The sequence below is a fragment of the Mandrillus leucophaeus genome, unplaced genomic scaffold (genome assembly GCF_000951045.1).
Source record: "Mandrillus leucophaeus isolate KB7577 unplaced genomic scaffold, Mleu.le_1.0 Scaffold133, whole genome shotgun sequence".
Lineage (NCBI taxonomy): Eukaryota > Metazoa > Chordata > Mammalia > Primates > Cercopithecidae > Mandrillus > Mandrillus leucophaeus.
In genome coordinates this window covers 2,199,822-2,222,333 of record NW_012101288.1, presented here as the reverse complement: position 1 = coordinate 2,222,333, position 22,512 = coordinate 2,199,822, and the positions used below count along the sequence as shown (strand labels likewise).

General features: G+C 38.3%; 1 pseudogene across 1 annotated transcript; it reads right to left on the bottom strand.

The window, feature by feature from the left end:
• Nucleotides 1-502: 502 nt before the first annotated feature.
• LOC105534297 lies at nt 503-2,024 on the bottom strand (annotated as a pseudogene). The gene has a single exon (XR_001005247.1). The product of XR_001005247.1 is annotated as a hsc70-interacting protein pseudogene (transcript).
• Nucleotides 2,025-22,512: the final 20,488 nt, after the last annotated feature.

Below are 22,512 nucleotides of genomic sequence, written 5' to 3'. Positions count from 1 at the left end.
CAAGTTCCTCCATGTCTGCCTTAGCCTAACTTTCCTGTCTTATGTCCACTCAACTTCCTAGACAAACTTTATAATGTAGATTAAGGGTGTGAGTTTTGACGTCACACAGAGCCAGACATGTTACTTTATCCACATTGTAGCATGTATCATGTTTAGGAGATTTAATTTTATAATATCTGGAAAGCTCTTCACCTATTATTTAGTAAGCACTTCCTAAAAGTTTGCTCTTGTATTATTCCCTGATCCCCAAATAGAATTTTCCTAATTCTGCCCTTTGTCTGATGTTAAACCATACGAACACTTTTCTATTCCCATCTACCTAAACAGAACCCACCCCTCCTTCAAGTTCCTGCTCAAAACTACCCCAGGTAGTACTTATCTTTGGCTCCTTTGATCCCTTATAGTCATTATTGTGTATTTTGGAAAATATATACGTATGAATTTGAGAGAGCTCTTCTCTCAACTCTGCTTTTTAGAGTATTTCTTGTTTTGGTTTTTTTTTTTTTTTTTTTTTGCCTCACACTAATAACTTTTATTTCACTCAAATTAGAGCAATAATCTTCCATACATATCTTCCCTGCCCAATTCAAAGAAAAAAAAATCCAAAATGATTAGTAAAGAAAAATATAAGACTTAACAGACCCTTAAATTTGTTTTAAATATTTTGAATATTTAAAAAGTGTTTAAAGTTTGTCATTCCTAGTAGGAAAACATTGTCTGAATGAATACCCTAATGGCAAACCACTGTAAAATGCTTCAGCTGCATTTAGGGGAGAGGGGTAGGGATTATCTCCAAAGCACCCCAGCTCTCTTGATGAGAAGGTCAGAGGTACACTGGTTTGTATTATTGCGACATCCATAAGGTGATCTAGGTTGCTTTTCCTTCAGCAAGGGCTTTATTTATCAGAAGGGCATTACGCTTGACCTCCAAATTTGGCTGACAATTTACTGATGAGATTCATAACCTTTGGGTTGCTCTGGTATTTTGACATATTTGCTGGGTTCTGAGCCACATCCTGGAAGGCCACCATAACTTCTGGATCCTGCACGGCTGCAAGAACCTCTGGATCACTAAGAATTGCATTGAATCCAGGCATTCCAGCCATTCCAGACATGGCCCCTCCCATTCCAGGCATTCCTCCGGGAAAATTACCAGGCATTCCCCCAGGAAAGCCACCTGGAGAAGAGGCATACTGAGCTCCTGACTGTCGTCTGGCTTCTTCCTCCCTCTGGGCTCTCTCATGCTCTTCTCCAGCCTTCTTAACTGTTTCTACTCTTTCTTTGATCTCTCGCTCTTCACATTTTCGCTCATACTTTCTCCGATGTTCTGCAATTTTCTGTGCTCTAAGTTGAACTTCTTTCAGCATTGCACTGGCATCTTCATCATAATCCAATTTACAGGCAAGGGCAAGATCATGGGCTGCTTCTTCCCAGTGGCCTAGAAGTCTGTGTGCTTTCCCTCGCCACTTGTAAGGCTGAACTGAATCAGGGTTTATCTCAATGGCTCTGTCACAGTCTCAGATAGCAGCATTTGGCTTCTGTAATTTGACAAAGCCACTGGCACTCTTGGCATACAAAACAGCCAAGCAAGGATTCAGCTTGATGGCATCTGTGAATAAGTCAATGGCTTTCTGGAGCTCACCATCATTTAGGGCTTCAATAGCAGCCACTTTTTTATCATTTGCCTGATCCATCATCTCCTCCGTTATCTCTGCATTTTCATCTCCCATTTCTTGAGGAGAATCAGTGTCTGGTTCAATCACACCTTCTTTATCAATTTCTAGATCACTTTCCTCACTTGATGGTTCGTCTGCCTTTAAGTCTTCCTCCACCTTCTTACTATCAGGTTTTTCTTCCTTGGTATTTTCTTCTCATTTAGCTTTCTGAGTAGCAGGTGGTACTTTACCCCCCATGCTCTCCACCCACTCTCTCAGGAAGCGCATTTCCTCGGTGTGCAGAACGCTCAGATCCTGCTTACACATTTTCACAAAGGCCCGAAGCTCGTTCACTTTGCGGGAGTCCATGGTAGAGAGGTGGTGGGCGCAGCTGGGGGACTACGGCCCTGTTCCAGGCCCAGGCGCTGGCTCCGTGTGACCACGCAGAAGGGGGCCTAGAGTGTTTCTTTTTTGTCTGCCCAGGTGGAATGCATGCTTCCTTGGAGCATGTTCATTCATAACGCAGTGATTAAAAGCACAGATTCTTGTGCAGAATTCTGGCACCACTACTAACCTTGGGACAAGATGCTTAACCTCTTTGTGCCTGTTTCTTAGTATGTTAAATGGGAATAGTAAGAGTACCCACCATGGTACTCATGGGCATGTGTAACTACCAAATGAATTAATCCATCTAATTTAATTAATCCCTTCGAGCCTCCAGAAGAGTGTCAGGGACACAGTAAGTCCTCACTGTTAACTAATGTTAACTGTGCCAGATACTGCTCTGTATCTTCCACTATTTTTATTCCAGGACTTTTGGGTAATGAGGCCCTAATATATGTGTGCATTTAAAATTCACTCCTATGAAACTGTATAGGTAAATATACCAGAAATAAATTGTATGAATATTTGCACAAAAATGAGTCCTAAATGTTCAGCTAATAATGAGAAAAAGACTGGGCATGGTGACTCACACCTGTAATCCCAGCACTTTGGGAGGCTGAGGCAGGTTGATCACTGAGGTCAGGAGTTCGAGACCAGCCTGGCCAACATGGCGAAACCCTGTCTCTACTAGATATACAAAAATTAGTTGGGTGTGGCGGCACACACCTGTAATCTTAGCCACTCAGGAGCCTGAGGCGGGAGAATCGCTTGAAACCAGGAGGCAGTGAGCCGAAATCACGTCATTGCACTCCAACCTGGGCGACAGAGAAAGACTCCATCTCAAAATAATAATAATAATAATAATAATAATAATGAGAAAAATATATGTTTCTGACTAATTTGTAGTGGCACTTTTATTCTCATCTCCATCAAAAGTTCACATCAATGAACACTGTGGGTACATTATCAGAATTAACGGAATTCTAATAACTTTGACATTTGTACCTTTAGAAGCACTCAGGTTAATGTAGTTCTGTAAAAGTCTATAATCTGATGCTGTAGTACTGCACAAATTCTTTATCCTGAGTATTAGATTGCCATTATTTAAAGCTGAAAGAGTGACATCCTTGTGAAATGTTTCAATCAAGATAATAAGCAGCACAGTGCCTTGCTCATAGTAGAGGTTTCAAAAAGCCTTGTCAGCTTACATTTTATTTCAGCAGAAATCAGAAGAAGTGGTCTTAGCTGGCTGAGGAAGTCTTTCTGCTTTAGTTTCGTCTGTATGGAAACCACCTATTATAAGCCTTTTTTAGAGAAGCAGATGTGCGAATTATCAACTCCAACATAGGATCTTATTCGTAATAGGGACTTGGTAAATGTTTGCTACGTTGAATTGAACAAAATTAATCAGTTATGCCTCTTCCATCCTTCCCATGTGGCTGTCATCGGTTTTAAGGCATCTACGTAAGTCCACCTGTGTGCCACATGCTGCAACCAAGAGAGCAGCTGGCAGAAGGCTCAGGGACCATTCACTTACTTCCGTGTTCATCCATCCCCTTTGACCTGCCCGATGAAATTCTAGGTATCACGGATACACAGCAGAAAAGTTCCTTCCATCTGGAGTTTACTCATGGAAGAGACTGACAGAAAACACGGAACAGAGAAATATATAATATAATGTCACTGGTTAGTGATGGAAAGAAAGTTAAGACCCAAGGGTGAAAATGGACACAAGCTGCCCTTTTAGATGGCGGGGTGGGGGGAGGTCGAGGTGACTGAGGAGGGCATTTAAGCAGGCAGGCACCCTTGGAATTAACTGGAGGAAGAGTGCAGGGAGCCCCAGAAACAGTCTCTAGGAATGTTGGAAGAGCTAGGAGGCCTGTGGGGCATAAGAGGAAAGAGTAAGTGTGAGATCAGAGTGGGAAGAGGGTCCAGATGTCGTAAGTATCGTGGCTGGGTCCAGATAGCATAGACAGACTTTGGATTTTGTTCTGCGTGAGTAAGGGATTTCTGAACCGGACAATGATATGGTCAGATTTAACTATTAAGATGCTCACTCAAGGCTGGCGTGATGACTCATGCCTGTAATCCCAAAACTTTGGGACGCCGAGGCAGGCAGATCACGAGGTCAGGAGTTCAAGACCAGCCTGCCTGACCAACATGGTGAAACCCCATCTCTACTAAAAATACAAGAAATTACTCGGGCATGGCGCCTGTAATCCCAGCTACTCAGGCTGAGGCAGGAAAATCGCTTGAATCCAGGAGGCAGAGGTTGCAGTGAGCCAAGATAGTGCCAATGAACTCCAGCCTGGGCAACAGAGCAAGACCAGGTTTCCAAAAAAAAAAATTAGCCAGGTGTAGTGATGCGCACTTGTAGTCTCAGCTACTCAGGAGGCTGAGGCAGGAGAATTGCTTGAATCCAGGAGGCAGAGGTTGCCAAGAGCGAAGATCGTGCCACTGCGCTCCGGCCTGGGCAACAGAGCGAGACTAGGTCTTAAAAATAAGAATAAAAATAAAGATGCTCACTCAAGTATTCATATCTGACTTTCTCAGAAGTTTTTCTTACGAAAGTCTTACTTTTAGGAGTGATAATAAGAATAATTTTTATGAGATAGCCATTTCACTTTCAAAGCTTCCTGAAATAAACTATCACGCATGATTTGTATCACAAACCTATAAATATAGGAAGAGCATGTAGTATCATCCATTTAGAAAAAGAAATGGAGGCATGAAGAAATTAAATAAGAAAAAGGATACTTGTGATGATGTAGCCAGTCCCTAGGAGGCACTACCTCACCAGTATGAGGGTCAACGTGCAGCATAATTAATTGGCTTGATATCTCAAACGACACAAAACATTTCCATTCAGAAATCCAGAGAAGGACCCAGGACCATAAAGGGTTAGATATATTCCTTGCTTAGAGGTATTCTGCACAGGGACTCGGCCTGAAACTAGAGGAGAGATGATGATGAACCTTCAGTTCATTCCAAACCTCTGTGAAGTGAACCTGCCAAGTTTGGATCTGTCAGCACTTGTGATAATGAAATAATTTATGAGGGTCTGTGATGATAGAATTGAACATGATTTAAAAATCTTTCCTTACTACACAGAACAAAAATGCACTTTCAACTGAGAGATTTCAAATCAACAATCGAAATAAATGTATCCGTCTGATCTTTGGAATGAGTTACATGTAGCATAGTTGACTAACTACTAGGGACCAATTAGTATTCATTTGTAACACTGGAAGGACTTTCAGTTATTTTATTGAACACCTAAACACAACTGTATCTTGGAGAAGAAAACAATTCTGTTGATGAGGGTGTGGGATTCTACTAAACCTGAATCATGTTTTAGAAAAAAAGTTGTCTTTCAAAATAGTAAGTATAGTGTACATATTGGTATAATTGAACTTCACAATGAAAATGACTGTTGGTCATAACCAAGTCTGGGGGGCTAATTGAAAGAAAGAAATTGATTTGGATGACCTTACACAGTCTTTCCTTTTTAATAATTCTATGATGTATGCAAGTGGAATTTTCCTGGAGTCTCAAGGGTATTCTTTTTGTTTTTCCAAACTTTTTTATTGTACAACAGCAACCACTTCTACACACAGTTGATCTTATTGGTGTGGCATTTTCTTGCAAATTTGCCCAGAAAAGGGGCTGTTGCGATGTCGATGTCTTCAGAGTTCATAATTTCTTGGTATCCACACTAAGTTTTGTATATATTTTTACCTGGTCAATTCCAGAAAGACCCGTCAACAAGATCAATTCCAAAAGAGTTGAAGCTGTAAGATTCTTCATCTGGAGTTAGTTAAGTTTTCTATAATGAGGTAGTGGAAAAAATAAGAGCTAATTCCAGCCAGAGGACACTCATTCAAAATAATAGAATCATCCGCTGGAAAGTGTTTGGGAGATCATCTCTATTTTCTGTTTCCAGGCAAGACATCATCTAAGCCATTTCAACTCCTCAAACTACTTGCAAAGTTTTGGAAGGCTCCAATGAAAAAGAACCACATTCTCTGCTCCCTTTCCATTGACAGCCTCATTATTGGGAAGAGCCTTTCATTTCTGGAAATCAGATAGCTCTACGGAAGACAGAAGCCTACATCAGACTGATTTTGCCAAGAGGTCAAAAAAAAAAAAAGCTTGTCTATATATAAAATATGGCTTTAAGTCAAAGTTGATGAATTTAAAAAGATACTGAAATAGTACTGAAAAAGACTAACACTATTCCTGCTTAGTAGTGAAATGTTTCATTCAGATTTATATGATTTTTAAATAGGTTTTTATATTTTCAGCCAAATAATCCATGTTTATTATGGAAAATTACAAAAGGGAAAACAAAAGAAAAAATCACTCATAATTCAACCTCCCAAGCAGCTACTGTTAATAATCACTTTTGTATAAAACAATTTCCTCTCTATGAAAAAATCTCCATGAATGGTTTGTAAGGATGGGCTTATACTTTTTACAATTTTTTAACTTTTTGTACTCACTGGCCATTGCACCACCATCTTTCCATGTTTAAAAATAGATATCTACCAACACCTGTGAAAAGAAGGGAAGAAAATTAAAAAATGATAGCTAGAAATAGATATCTATATGATAATTTTAATTAATTTTAAATTAAATGTATTTGATGTTTCAGAAATCACTTTAGACTTCCAAGTCTGGTGAAACTAGGACAGTCTGCATACCCTTAACAACTTCTCCACTGAAGCAACCAAAAAGCTATATAACATATTTAAATAGGTGCTTTCTAGATGCATTGTTAACCTAGTGAGAACGTTTTTAAAAATCCATAAAGGTCAAAAATTAGTAAAAGTCTCCCGGGAATCCAGAAAGGTGCACAAACACTCAGGCGTGCTTTTGTCCTGGGGCATCTGCAAAACCCTAGAGACTGAGTTTTGCTGTGACAGCCTCTCAAGCTCAAGGCTAGGGCCTCCTAAAAAGGAATTTTTCCAGGAGATCCCTACAGAAAGCTGGCAACGTAAACAGTCATACCTTCCATGAAAGTGAGATCCAGAAATAAACCTGCTCTCAGAGCAAACAGTAAATAATGTATTTATTTATTTTTAATCTCGGACCTGGATAAATAAATGAGGCAAGATTTCCTTCTGAGATGTACAGCCCTAACACAGCCTTCATCCAGGTTTGTAGCCTGAATTCATATGATGTGTGTGAATTTCAACAGCTCATGGCTAAGAATTATTTTAAATGGGTTCCAGGTTGATATTGGTCCTAAACACCTAGCAAAAGCAAATTCAGTACTTTCTAGAGGAGCTCACTTTAAACATAGGCCTTGAACAATTCCAAGTATAGTGTTCCAAGATATACAAATAACGTGATGTTTTAAAAAATCACAAAACCACGTAAGGAAGTAAGACACTATAAGCAATAGCCAACGGAAATAAAGCAAGTGGACAACAGACTCATATCTACAAAGACTTTAGATAAGAAGATTCATAAGCATGCAATAAGTTATGTTTAAAATATTTAAAGAAGAGAGAAAATTGAAAATATGGGTAAGAATAAAAGATTATTAAAATAACAGCATATCTGGAAGAAAAAAGGAAGTTTCTAGAAAAGAAAAACCTAGTACTTAAAAAAATAAAAGTTTAATGGATCTAGAGAATAGACAATAAATCCTACGATTTTACAAGTCAGAAAGATAGCAAGATATAAAATGAATATACAACAATCAATAGAGTATCCATCATATAAAAACAAACAATGGAAGAGTGAATCCCATTTACAATAACAATTACAATAGAAATAGCCTTAAGAAATTTTTAAAATCTACATGAGGGGAAAGTTAACACTTCCAAAAACTTAACTTGTGAACTTAAACAAATAGGCAGAGAATGACTCAATGTCATAAAAATGTCAGTTCTCCGTAAGTTAATTTTCAGATTTAATAAAGTCCCCATAAAAATGCCAAAAAGATTTGATTATCTTAAAATGAGATAATTTAATACTAAAATTTATATGAAAAAAATAAACATGCATGAATGGTCAGTAAAACACTGAAAAAAAAAAAAGAGCCCTCAAGGGACAGGTGGAGGCAGAAATCTCTGTCATACTCAAATATACCAGAAAGCCATTATAATTACAAGATTATTGTACTAGTGCATGGACAGATTACTTAGTGGAATAGATTAGAAGGCACAAGTATATATGGAAGTATAATGCATGATAAAGTCGACGTCTCTAATTACTGAGGCCAAGACAGACTTTTAGTAAATGATGTTAGGTTAGGACAATTGAAAAGCCATATAGATGATAATATTGTATCCTCATAGTCCACACAAGAAAGAAAACCCCAATGGATAAGAAAACTCATTATAAAACTGAAGCCATGCAAGTATTAGAAGAAAACACAGATAAATACCTTTGAAATCTGGTGATGAAAGGCTTTCAAAATATGTCTAAAAATCTAGATACAATAAAAGATTCATGAACTCAACTCTATAAAAATTTTTAAAAATTTTAAAGAACTTTTGAATGACACAAAACTCTGTAAACAAAAACATAGACAAATGATGAACTGGGAGAAAATATTTTCAACACATATTGCAAATAAAGAACTAAAATCATTAATCTGTAAAGAACTTGTAAACATCAAGATTAAAGAAGTACCAAAACCTTATAGATAAATGGGCAAAATACATGATGTAGACAATATACCCCTAAAAAGATACAAAATGTTCCTAACACTTATGAAAAGATCTTCTATCTCATTTGTAATTAAATCCAAATGAAAACGAGAAAAACATTTCACATCTATCAAAGTGGTCAAAATTAGTACATACAATGATACACTCTGTAGGGTAATGAGCACTCTTAATATATAGATGATGAGTGTGCAAAATGATGCAATCTCTGTGGATTGAAATTTGGCAATATCTAACAAAACTTCATACACATTTTATGCTTTGACCCAGCAACCCGACTTCTGGGAATTTGCCCTGAAGTTTACTTTCAACAATATGAAAATAAATATATACAATGTTATTTATTAAGACATTATTTGTAATTGCCAAAATACTGGAAACAACTCAAAAATTGGTATATAGAAAATTGATTGCATGAATGATATATCCTTGCAATACAATACTGTGCATCTTTCTTAAAACAATAAGGAAAACCTATATGAACTGATATAAAATGATTTCCACGATTTATTTATTTATTTTGAGACAGAGTCTCACTGTGTCACTCAGGCTGGAGTGCAGTGGCGTGATCTCAGCTCACTGCAACCTCCACCTCCCAGGTTCAAGCCATTCTCTTGCCTCAGCCTCTCGAGTAGCTGGGATTACAAGCACCGGCCACCATGCCCAGCTAATTTTTGCATTTTTAGTAGAGACGTGGTTTCACCATGTTGGCCAGGCTGGTCTCGAACTCCTGGCTTCAGGTGATTCGCCCACCTTGGCCTCCCAAAGTGCTAGGATTAGAGGCATGAGCTACTGCACGTGGCCCGATTTATTTTTAAAGAAAATAAGCAAGATACAAAAGCCTGAATGGGAAAAGGTGTCGTTCTCTGAGATCGAAAATGCCAAAAGAGTCTAGAATAAGAGGGAAATTAAAAATACTGTTTTGGGTCCAGAGCAGTGGCTCACGCCTGTAATCCCAGCGCTTTGGGAGACCAAGGTTGGTGAATCACCTGAGTTCAGGAGTTCAAGACCAGCCTGGCCAACATGGTGAAACCCTGTCTCTACTAAAAATACAAAATTAGCCAAACCTGGTGGCACATTCCTGTAATCTCAGCTACTTGGGAGACTGAGGCACGATAATCGCTTGAACTCAGGAGGTGGAGATTGCAGTGAGCTGAGATCATGCCATTACATTCCAGCCTGAGAAACAAGAGGGAAACTTTGTCTCAACAGAAAAAACAAAAAAACTGTTTTGAACTAATTAAGCTTCAGATGCCTTTGAATTCTTAATTTTAGTATGATCTAATTTATTGATATTTTCCTTTAAGGTTTACATTATTTGTATCTTGCACAAGAATTAAAATACACTTTAATTCTTTAAAGTGCATTTAAAGTAATGCCTATTAAAATAATGCATATTAAAATAATGCCTTCTAAAATTATTTTTTGTTTGTCTTTAATCTGAAACTAGTTTTAGTACGATGTGGCGATTAAATTTTACAATTATTTCTCCAAATTTATTTACTTAATACGTATACAGTATTTTATGTGTGTGGGCACCTTTCTGCATTATACAAATAGTAACATTAAATTTTCATAAATACATAGCATGCTTATCCCTGTTTCACAGATGAGAGAATAGAATTTTGAGAGGTTAAGTAGCTTACCCAAGGTCACAAAGGAAGTAAGCAGTAGAGCCCAGGATTTTATCCCAGACACTTTGGCTCTGGAATCCATGCTCCTGGCCCCTAATGAATAGCCAATTGTTCCAGCCAATTGTTCTCCTATTTCTCACTGACTTGCAAGTGTGCCAATACCACGATTTTTACTGTGTAATATCTTGTTTCCCATAAAGTTCCACCACCTAATAACTTTAGCATCCAGTAATGATTCTTGCCTAAGTCAATTTTTACTATGTTTGGAATCCTTCTATATTCATTGCTTCGCATTCTACAGTAAGGAAGGCTATACTCTTAATATATATTTATCTATCTACCTCTAGATTCATGAATTTTTTATTTTTTTAATGAACTATAATACATTACTATAATAATTTATTTTGATTCTCAAATTATTCCATATTTGGCCAGTGGAACCGCTTCAAACTGGCTCTGTGTCCTTTTTGACATGACCTCATCCATTTTTGAGCAGTTCTTTTACTTTCTGGAACAAGATGTCCCAGGCTTATCTTGTATTTTCCTTTTCTCAGTCCTGGAATCAGCTATTTCTCCAAAGTGGTTCCTTTCACTGGGGGAGAGTATCTAGAAACCAAGCTCTGAACACTCTTGGGACAATGTTGCCTCTAGGCTCTTTGCAGTTCGCTACTACAGGGCTTCTCTTATAACATTATTCTCTCTCCTTTCTCCACAATCAGAAACATAACTCCCCAAAACATCAATCTATTTCCTCCTTTGCTCAATCATACAACACACACAAGATAGTTTCAGAATTGCCACACTCATACCATTACCAATAATAAACTCACTAAATACAATTCAGGGTTTCTTAGTAGTTATTTTCTCTTTACATTAGTGATATTTAATCAGAGGATGAGGTAGAGAAGTTATTTGGATTACTCTCATTTTCCTTTAGGGTATGGATATATTATTCAATAGAAATATGGTAATGTTTGTTTCTGTTTGTATTAAAATTTAGGTTTCATGCCCATCCATGTTGCTTTAATTTTGTGTTTTGATTATGCAAAACACTACATAGTTTATGATAGTCAAAACTATGTGCTGCCATGTACACTGCCTCACACTGCCACTACTGGCACACACATGAATATGGATCCTGCTGCCACCACCCCAACAAAGCACTTTTGCTGGCACGCTCCCCCACCCCATTGGAGTGTGGTTGCCAGCAAATCAGGAACACTCCTCAGCCCCTCCAATGCAGCAGGGACTTAACCTCGAGGGGCAAGAGAGCAAACCTGTGGGGCAGGTCTTAGCCCCGCAAGGTTAGGGCACACAGCCCAGGAGTGCTGAATTGAGCCTTGACCCCCTAAAATCATCCAGAAACAAGGCCAGTCAACTAAACCCAACTTATACCACAGTCAAACTCTGAAGGACATCAAAGAATATAAAAGTAAACCCATAAAATAAAAAAACCCATCCAAAGGAAAGCAACTTCAAAGATTATCCACAGAGATAAGAAAGAACCAGTACAAGAACTATGGCAACTCAAAAAGCCACAGTATCTTCTTACCTCGAAATGACCACACTAGCTCCCCAGCAAAGGTTCTTAACCAGGCTGAAATGGCTAAATGGCAGACATAGAATTCAGACACTGAAGAGCAATGAAGATCATCAAGATTCAGAAGAAAATCAAAAGCCAATCTAAGGAATCTAAGAAATCCAATAAAATGATACAAGAGTTGAAATATGAAATAGTCATTTTAAGAAATAACCAAACTGGCCAGGCATGGAGGCTCACGCATGTAATCCCAGCACTTTTGGGAGGCCAAGGCAGGTTGATCACTTGAGGTCAGGAGTTCGAGACCAGCCTGGCCAACATGGTGAAACCTCATCTCTACTAAAAATGCGAAAATTAGTGGGGTGTGGTGGCACACAACTGTAATCCCAGCTACTTGGGAGGCTGAGGAAGAACTGCTTGAACCGGGAGGCAGAGGTTGCAGTGAGCCAAGATCACACCATTGTACTCCAGCTTGGGCAACAAAGTGAGACAAAAAAAAAAAAAAAGAAAGAAAGAAAGAAGGAAGGAAGGAAGGAAAAAAAGAAAGAAAGAAAGAAGGAAGGAAGGAAAGAAAGAAAGAGAAAGAAAGAAAGAAAGAAAGAAAGATCCAAATTGAGCTGAAAAAAAACTTAATACAAGAATTTCATAATACAATCAGAAGTATTAACAACAAAATGGACCAAGCTAAAGAAAGAATCTCAAAACTAGAAGACCAGTTCTTTGAATCAATTCAGAAAGACAAAAATAAAGAGAAAAAAATTTAAGAGAATGAACAAAAACTCTGAGACATACGGGATTATGTAAAGAGACGAAACCTGTGACTCATTGTCATCCCTGAAACAGAGGGAGAGACAGCAAGCAACTTAGAAAACATATTTAAGGATATCGTCCACAAAAGTGTCCCCAACCTCACTAGAGAGGTTGACATTCAAATTTAGGAAATTCAGAGATCCCCTGTGAGATACTAAACAAGACACCCATCCCCAAGATACACAGTCATCAGATTCTCCAAAGTCAATGTAAGAGAAAAAAATCTTAAAGGCAGCCAAAGAGAAGGGGCAGGCCACCTACGAGGGGAACCCATCAGGTTAACAGCAGATCTTTCAGCAGAAGCCCTACAAGCCAGAAGAAATTAGGGGCCTATATTCAGCAGTCTTAAAGAATATAAATTCCAACCAGAAATTTAATATCCAGCCAAACTAAGTTGATAAATGAAGGAGAAATAAAATCCTTTTTAGACAAGTAAATGCTAAGGGAAATTGTTACCACCAGACCTGTCTTACAAGAGACCTAGGAAGTACTAAGCATGGAAATAAAAACACATTTCCAGTCACGACAAAAACACACTTAAGTCCATAGATCCTTGACACTGTAAAGCAGCTACACAATCAAGTCTGCATAACAGCCAGCTAACAACATGACAACAGGTTCAAATCCACATATATCAGTATTAACCTTGAGCGTAAACAGGGTAAACATCTCACTAACGGCACAGAGTGGCAAAATGGATAAAGAAGAAAGACTCAACTCTATGCTGTCTTCAAGAGACTCATCTCACGTGCAATGACACCCACAGGCTCAAAGTAAAGCATTGGAGAAAAATCTACCAAGCAAATGGAGCACAAAAAAGAACAGGGCTACTATTCTAATTTCAGACAAAACAGATTTCAAACCAGGAATAATCAAAAAAGACAAAGAAGGACATTATATAATGATAAAGTATCCAATTCAACAAGAAAACTTAACTTTCCTAAATATATATGCACCCAACACAGGAGCACCCAGTTCATAAAGCAAGCTCTTGGAGTGCTACAAAGAGACTTAGATAACCACACAATAACAGTGGGCCACTTTAACACTCCACTGACAGTATTAGACCAATCATTGAGGCAGAAAACTAACAAAAAAAGATATTCAAGACCCACACTTAACATCTACAGAACACTCCACCCAACAACAACAGAATATACATTCCTCTCATTCTTATATGGCAAATACCCTAAAGTTGACCACATGCTCTGCATAAAATAGTTCTGAACAAATTCCAAAAAACCAAAATCATACAAACCACACTCTCACAGCACAATAAAAATAAAAATCAATACTAAGAAAACCTCTCAAAACCATACAATTACATGGAAGTTAGCCTGCTCCTAATGACTTCTGGGTAAACAATAAAATCAAAGCAGAAATCAAGAAATTCTTTGACAGTCAAAACTATGTGCTGTCATGCACACTCTAGAAGAAATCTAAACTAAATGGATAAATTCCTGGAAACATACAACTTGCCAAGGTTCAACCAGGAAGAAATTGAAACTTTTAACAGACCAATAATGAGTTCCAACATTTTCAAACGAATGAAAACAAAGATACATCATACCAGAATCTCTGGAACACAGCTAAGGCAGTGTTAAGAGGAGAGTTTACAGTGCTAAATGCCCACATCAAAAAGTTGGAAAGACCTCAGATTAACCAATTAACATCACACCTAGAGGAGCTAGAGGAACAAAAGCAAACCAACCCCAAAAGTAGCAGAAAACAAGAAATGACCAAAATCAAAGCTGAACTGAATGAAATTGAGATGCAAAGAAAACATACAAAAGGTAAATGAAACCAAAAATTGGTTCTCTGAAAGAATAGATAAAAGTGATCGACTTCTAGTGAGGCTAACAAATAAAAAAGAGAGAAGATCCAAACAAACACAATCATAAATGACAAAGGGTTATTACCACTAATCCAACAGAAATACAAAAAAAAAAACCCTCAAAGACTATTATAAACACCTCTATGCACATAGACGAGAAAATCTGGAAGACATGGATAAATTCCTGGAAACACACAACTTCCCAAGATTGAACCAGGAAAAAATTTAAACCTGAACAGACCAATAACGAGTTCCAAAATTGATTCAGTAATAAAAAGCTTACCAACCAGTAAAAGCCCTGGTCCAGATGGATATAGCCAAATTCTACTAGACATTTAAAGAAGAGCTGGTACCAGCCCTACTGAAACTATTCCAAAAAATTAAGGAGGAAGGACTCCTCCCTAACTCATTTTATGAGGCCAGTATCATCCTGATACCAAAACCTGGCAGAGACACAAGAAAAGAAAATTCCTGGCCATTATCCCTGACGAATATAGATGCACAAATCAGGAACAAAATCCTAGCAAACTAAATTCACTAGCACATCAAAAAGCTAGACCACCTCAATCAAGTAGGCTTTATCTCTTGGGTGCAAGGTTACTTCAACATACTCAAATCAATAAATGTAATTCATTATTCATTACATAAACAGAAGTTAAAACAAAAACCACATGATTATCGCAGTAGACGCAGAAAAGGCTTTCAATAAAATTCAACATCACTTCACGTTAAAAACCTTCAACAACTAGGCATTGAAGAAACACATCTCAAAATAATAAAAGCCATTTGTGACAAATCCACAGCCAACATCAAACTGAGTGGGCAAAAGCCGGAAGAATTTCCCCTGAAAACTGGAACACGACAATGATGCCCACTCTTCCCACTCCTATGAAACATAGCACCAGAAGTCCCAGCCAAAGCAGTCAGGCAAAAGAAACAAATAAAAGGCATCCAAACAGGAAGAGGTAGTCAAACTATCTCTCTTCACAGATAATATTTTATATCCAGAAAACCCCCATAGTCTCTACCCAAAAGCTCCTAGATCTGATAAACAACTTCAGCAAAGTTTCAGGATACAAAATCAATGCACAAAAATTAGTAACCTTTCTATACACCAACAACATCCAAGCTCAGAACCAAGCCAAGAACACAATCCCAGTCCCAATAGCCCAAAAAAAAAAAAAAAAAAAAAAAACACCTAGGAATACAACTAACCAGCAACATAAAAGATCTCTACAACACCAGTTACAAAATATTGCTGAAAGAAATCAGAGATGACACAAACAAATGGAAAAACATTCTATGCTCATGAATAGGAAGAATCAATATTGTTTAATGACCATACTGCCCAAAGTAATGTATAGATTCAATGCTATTCCTATTGAACTACCAATATTTTTCACAGAATTTGAAAAAGCTATCTTAAAATTAATATGGAACCAAAAAGGAGCCTGAATAGCCAGTAAATCCTAAGCAAAAAGAACAAAACTGGAGGCATCACACTACCTGAATTCCAACTATGCTACAATGCTACAGCAACCAAAACAGCATGGTACTGGTACAAAAACAGAAACACTGACCAATGGAACAGGTTAGAGAACCCAGAAATAAAGTCTCATACCTACAGCCATCTGATCTTCAACAAAGTAAACAAAAACAAGCAATGGGGAAAGAACTCCCTATTCAATAAATGCTGCTGGGATAGCTGGCTAGCCATATGCAAAGACTGAAATTGGACCCGTACCTTTCACCATATACAAAAACCAACTCAAGATGGATTAAAGACTTAAGTGTAAAACCTAAAACGATAAAAACCCTAGAAGAAAACCTAGGAAATACCATTCTGCACATAGGACCTGACAAAAATTTCATGACAAAGACTCCAAAAGCAATTGTAACCACAACTAAAATTGACAAATGGGGCCTAATTAAAGAACTTCTGCACAGTGAAAGGAACTATCAACAGAGTAACAGACAAGCTGCAGGATGGGAAAACTATTTGCAAACTCTGCATCCAAGAGGTCTAATATCCAGAATCTATAAGGGATTTAAACAAAGTAACAAGCAAAAAGCAACCCCATTAAAAAATGGACAAAGGACATGAATAGACACTTCTCAAAAAAAGACATATAAGCAACCAACAAGCAAATGAAAAAATGTTCAACATCATTAATCAATGCAAATCAAAATCACAATGAACGACTATCTCACACCAGTCACAATGGATATCATTAAAAAGTCAAAAAATAACAGAGGTTGGCAGGGTTGCAGAGAAAAGGGAATGCTTATACACTGTTGATGGGAATGAAAATTGGTTCAGCCACTGTGGAAAGCAGTTTGGAGATTCCTCAAAGAACTTAAAACAGAACTACAATTTGACCAGCAATCCCATTACTGGGTATACACCCAAACAAAAATAAAATAAATATCTGCCTTAAAGATACAAGCACACACATGTTAATCACAGTACCATTCACAATAGCAAAGACATGGAATCCATCTAAATACCCATCAATGGTGGATTGGAGAAAGAAAATGTGGTACATATACACCATGGAATACTACACAGCCACAAAAAAAGAACAAAATCCTGTCATTTGCAGCAACATGGTTGGAGCTGGAGGCCATTATCCTAAGAAAATTAATGCAGGAACAGAAAAGCAAATACATGTTCTCACTTATAAGTGGGAGCATTGAATACATACACACACGAAGAAGGGAACAATAGTCACTGGGGCCTAGCTGAGGATGGAGAGTAGGAGGAGGGTGAGGATTGAAAACCTACCTATTGGGTACTTCACTTATTACCTGAGTGATAAAATAATCTGCATACCAAACTCCTGTGAAAATCTACCCGTGTAACAAACCTGCACATGTACGCCTTGAACCTAAAATAAAAGTTGGAAAGAAAAAAAAAAAAGGGTGGGGGGGGCTTTCTTTAAATTTATTTATTATTTATTTATTTATTTTGAGACAAAGTCTCATTCTGTTGCCCAGACTGGAGTACAGTGGCGTGATCTCGGCTCACAGCAACCTCTACCTCCCAGGTTCATGTGATTCTCCTGCCTCAGCCTCCCAAGTAGCTGGGATCATCAGCATACGCCACCACACCCTGCTAATTTTTGTATTTTTAGTAGAGATGGGGTTTCACCATGTTGGCCAGGCTGGTCTGGAACTCCTGACCTCAAGTGATCCACCTACCTTGGCCTCCCAAAGTGCTGGGATTACAGGTGTGGGCCACCACGCCCTGCCAGAGGGAAAAAAAAAAAGAAAAGAAGAAAAAAAAATTAAGAGAAACTATAATAAAAGGTATATTTGAGAAGTCACACCCTCCCCTATTACTCTCACAGTTCTTCTCTATGGGTAAGCAATTTCCTCGTTTCTGGTTATTCTTAGTGTTTGTGAGGATTTTTTGTTGTTTTGGGTTTTTTTTTTTTTTTTTTTTTGCAAAAAGAAAAATGTAAGTATGCAGAAACACACACACACGCACCTGTCACCTATTGTTATTTTTTCCTACTCTCATAGAAAAGTTAGCACTATTGTATATTTAGGGATCATCCTCTAATTTTTGTTTTGGGTTTTTTTTTTTTTTTTTTTTTTTGCAAAAAGAAAAATGTAAGTATGCAGAAACACACACACACGCACCTGTCACCTATTGTTATTTTTTCCTACTCTCATAGAAAAGTTAGCACTATTGTATATTTAGGGATCATCCTCAATGCCTCAGTCTCTGTTGAATTCCATAGTCCTATTAATCACCAAGACCTTCCAACATCCTCTCTTGCTTACTCTACCAATCTATTTTCTTTTTCTTTTTTTTTTTCCCAAGATGGAGTCTCACCCTGTTGCCCAGGCTGGAGTGGAGTGGTGTGATTTCAGCTCACTGCAACCTCCACCTCCCTGGTTTAAGAAATACCCCCGCCTCAGCCTCCTGAGTAGCCGGGATTACGGACACACGCCACCACGCCTGGCTAATTTTTTTGTATTTTTAGCAGAGACGGGGTTTCACCATGTTGGGCAGACTGGTCTCAAACTCCTGATCTCAGGCAATCCGCCCGCCTCAGCCTCCCAAAGTGCTAGGATGATAGGTGTGAGCCACCACACCCGGCCTCTACCAGTCCATTTTCTATATTGAAGTGAAAGTAAACCTTTCAAAATGTCAATCCAAACAGGTTACCCTCTACCTCTCCTTCAGTAGTTTGCTGTTACTGTTAGGATAAAGTCAGACATTCTTAATATGGCCTAAAAGATTGCTTTTCCTACTTTGTAACTTTTTCTTGCTCCAATGTTGCCCTTTTAATGATACCTCTTAGAAGACAAGCTCCTCTGACTCTCTTGCCATTAGTCATGTTTAAGCACAGGAAAAGCTAATTCCTCTATGATTCCTGGTTCTGCTTACACTTGTAAACACTCATACCAATAAACTTCAGTTCATAATATTTGTATCTAAGATTTATCAAGTTTATCCCATGAACTCATTTTAATCATATAGCAGATGGATAAAAATATTTGCATTTGGGAGAATAACCAGACATGGTCTTTTATCAAATAATTCTTCAGCAAATGGAGATATGACAGAGTAAACCAGAACAGCAGTGCTGTGAGTCTTGTCACATCTCCGGGCTGCCTATGAAGGTTGGAGAGGAGAGGAGAGACTGGGAATGTGTATGGAAACTGAAGAGAAGACCTTTGGAATACGTGTACTGTTTGACTCAGAAAATAGAGTTATGATACTTACTTCTAGAATTATCCTAAGGAATTAGCATGGTTATTTTTGAAATTGAAGAGACAAGGATAATCAAAACAGCAAAACAAAATGGACAAAGTATGTGTTATATGTGTTAAGAAGGTCTGGAAGAATATAGACCAAGGAATAAATCATAATTTCCTCTGTGTGATGAGGTGATAGTCACATTAATTTTATTCTTTTTTGTTTCTCTTTATTGCTAATGTTGTCTACAATTATTGTACCTTGCTTTGATCATTTTTGGAGGTAATTTTTATTTTAAAAAATTGTGTTGGAGTCTTTACTGAGTTTGATAGAATTTAAAAATGTTCTCTGCTCCAGGAATAGAAGTTAAAATTTCAGAGAGGAAGCAGCTAGTCGCAAAGGACAGAGATGGAGAAACACTGAGGGGAAGTAAAGTTCCCTCCCCATCCTCAGCCCATCTATTCTGAAATTTAGCCAGGTCTTCTCCAGCCTACACTTCTGCCATGAAATGACTCCCTCTGCGTCATACACACACCTGCAAGAGGGGGATTGAATTGATGTTCAGGCAGCAAGCCTAGGAAAACGTGGAGGGTCCTTGCCAAAAACGAATTCAAATTCCTTCTGAGTTTAATTGTTTTCCATTTCACCATGCCTAGATTTCCTCCTTGTCTTCTCCATCCCAAGAATCTTCCTGAAGCTTGGGTACTTAGTCAGGTCTCAGGTGTGAACCATCTGGAAAGAAATCCTTTTGAGAATAAACATTTTCTGTGCCAAAAATGTGTCTGAGTCAAGTGTTAGCTCTGAGCCCTCAACAACCTTAAGATTTCCCCCAGGTGTTGAGAGAATGAGAAAACCGCCATAATGGACGATATGGGAGAATCAGGTGGGAAGGTCAGTGGGGTCCAGCCCGTCACGGGTAGAAGCATGATTGGAGCACAGCCTCCAAGAGATGTATTTCCATATGTTTTCTAAGCATTAAGAGACATGGGTTTCCTTAAGACAAGAAAATATGGGACCGGGCACCATGGCTCAGGCCTGTAATCCCAGCACTTTGGGAGGCCGAGGTGGGTGGATAACTTGAGATTAAGAGTTCGAGACCAGCCTGGATAAAATGGTGAAACCCCGTCTGTACTAAAAATATAAAAATTAGCTGGGCATGGCGCCTGTAATCCCAGCTACTCAGGAGGCTGAGGCAGGAGAATTGCTTGAACCCGGGAGATGGAGGTTGCAGTGAGCCAAGATGGCCTCATAGCACTCCAGCCTGGGCCACAGAGAGAGACTCCGTCTCAAAAAAAAAAAAAAAAAAAAAAAAAAAACAGGAGGGCCTCTAACGCTTTTCCAGAAGACTCTCTCATTGGTGGGCAGCTGATGAGTAAACAGACTCGACTTAGACTCAAAAGAAAATTATGGCTGGGGCCGGGCACAGTGGCCCACACCTGCAATCCCAGCACTTTGGGAGACCAAGGCAGGCGGATAACTTGAGGCCAGGAGTTCCAGACCAGCCTGGCCAACATGGTGAATCCCCATTTCTACTAAAAATACAAAAATTAGCCGGGTGTGGTGGCGCACACCTGTAATCCCAACTACTCAGGTGACTGAGGCAGGAGAATTGCTCGAACCCAGGAGGCAGAGGTTGCAGTGAGCCAAGATAGGGCCACTGTACTTCAGCCTGGGCGACCGTGTGAAACCTCGAGAGAAAAAAGAAAAGAAAAAGGAAAAGAAAAAGAAAAAGAAGAAGAAAAAGAAAAAGAAAAGGGAAAGAGAGAGAAAGAAAGAGAGAGAGGAAGGAAGGGAAGGAAGGAAGGAAGGAAGGAAGGAAGGAAGGAAGGAAGGAAGGAAGGAAGGAAGGAAGGAAAGAAGGAATGAATGAATTATGGTTGGGTAGGTATTTCAATGTAGATGTCTGTGACTCCAAAAATATGTTTTCTTTTTGTTTTATAAACCTTGTGATATTGTCAGCAACTATATCAGTGTTTTTACAACTCTTTTCTACCACAATAAAGAGATTTACATCATAACCCTAGCATACACTCACATATACTCTAAAACACATTTATAAAGAAAATCTTCCCAAAACAACATACATCTTTCCTAAATGCGGTTGGATCATTACTATTCTGTCCTATTTCTACTTTTTATCATGCTGGTTTCAACCCACTGTGGTTTCAAGAGTAGGCTGGTTTCAACCTGTGAAATATATTTCACAACCCATTAATAGATCCAAACCTGCCTACATTATTTATATAAGTTGCTTTAAGTGGTTTTTTTTTTCTGAAATTAGCTTTTAAATTTTCATGGATTTATTTTTTACATAAAATTATATTTTGGCCAACATTTTCCAATACTATTATTATCACTACTTACGGGCAAGAGAGGTGTTCTGTGTTTATCCATGCACATTATTAGTAAGCTTCTTATTCAGACAAAACCTTCTCAACCTTCTGTTATTAAATATTCTGTCTTTAACTGCTTGTGTAGAATCTTTATTGTGTGCTATCACAGCCATTGCATTTCTGAGTCATAATATTTGTGAAGCAGGGTAGAAGCTAGTTCTCCAAGGAATGCTATATAAAGTCAGTCTGAAAATAGCACGTTTCTATTTTTTACAAGTATCCAGAAATTGTCCATTCTTCTTTGAATAATATGCATGTTTCTAAAGATAAAGCATTGCAGTGATTGTGTGAACTTAAGGAAGACATCTCTGAGTGACTGCTTCCTCACCTGCAAGATCATACAATCTCCTAGGGCTATTGGGAGCTTTATAGGAAATAATCCAGAGAAAGGGTGTGGCTCAGCACCAGGCACATCATAAGTTCATTTTGAGACATGACTATTATTATTATTATTATTACTATTAATGAATCCCTTGTGTTAGACTAAGTCCTCTAGAAAACAGAGGCTGAAAGAAGAATTAAGATCCTAAAACTGTTTTGGGAAAGTGAGAACCTAGAGCAGTGAGAGTGGAAGAAAAGAGGAGAAAAGGCAAAGAAAGATGCAAAGCAACACAAGAAGATGTATTCCATGCTCTCTGCTGTTTATTTCATGACACATTGCAAAGGAACAAAGCAAGTTTGCCTTGCATACAGAACCTCTCTAGAAGGGTTGCCAGGAGGAACTGCATCTCGGAGTAGCTTATGGAAGACACAATGGTGAGGAAATCTACTCACTCTACTACTCTATCTCCCTCTTTTTTTTCCCCATTGGTTATGTTTCACTCTGTAAGAAGCTAACTCCTCTGTACTTCTGTGTTGTCCTGTCTAACCC